The sequence below is a fragment of the Oryctolagus cuniculus genome, unplaced genomic scaffold (genome assembly GCF_964237555.1).
Source record: "Oryctolagus cuniculus unplaced genomic scaffold, mOryCun1.1 SCAFFOLD_66, whole genome shotgun sequence".
Taxonomy (NCBI): domain Eukaryota; kingdom Metazoa; phylum Chordata; class Mammalia; order Lagomorpha; family Leporidae; genus Oryctolagus; species Oryctolagus cuniculus.
The window spans coordinates 113,638-114,500 of NW_027208323.1; positions in this window are offsets into that span (position 1 = coordinate 113,638).

Sequence of the window (863 nt, forward strand, 5' to 3'; positions counted from 1 at the left end):
GGTGCATTAGTAGGGAGCTGGATTGGAAGTGGAGCACCTGGTCTCCTAGCAGCAACATATGGGATGCATGCACAGCAGGTCAAGGCTTTAACCCACTACACCACAGCACCAAACCTTTCCTTATTTACTTCTGCTGTGATCTTTCATTATTCACTTTTTTCTACTGCCCTGCATCTTGACTCATTCCTGTTTTTTTCTGGGTCCTGGAGGATGGTAGTAGGTTGCTTCTGGGATATCTTTTTTGTGTTAGTAGATACTTGGTAATCTAAAATCACAGTTTTTAGTTTCTATATTTCTCTGCTATCACAAGGACCTTCTAGATGACAGCAGAAAATGCTGGCAGAAATGAGGATATATTAATTTGCTAAGAAAATACCACAGAGAATATGATGTAAATCATGGAATTTTACTTCTCAGAGTTGTAGAGCTTGAAAATATCAGATCAAGGTGCTTAAATAGGCTCGATTTTTCCAGAAGCGTTTCTCCGATGTGACAGACACATCTATCATTTGATCTACTTAAAAGTACTTTCTTCAGGTAGAGTCATGTTGGTGGTTAGCACTTCAGTGTTTGAGTTTTAGGGAGGCACATTTCAGTCCACAACAGCAAAAGGGGCCCTGTGGTCTACTTCAATGACAGCCATCTCTGCGGAGGACAGAAAGTTTAAAATCAGCATTAGGAGTTCTCACAGTATTACTGTCTGCTATCTCCATCAAATGTGCATTCATGTACACACAAACAAAACTACCTGTACACATAAACACATTCAACAGTGGAAATGTCTGATGGTTGTGTACAGGTAACATGAATATAATAATCCATAAGATGGCCTATTAGCAGACATTAAAAAGAGAATTAGAAAG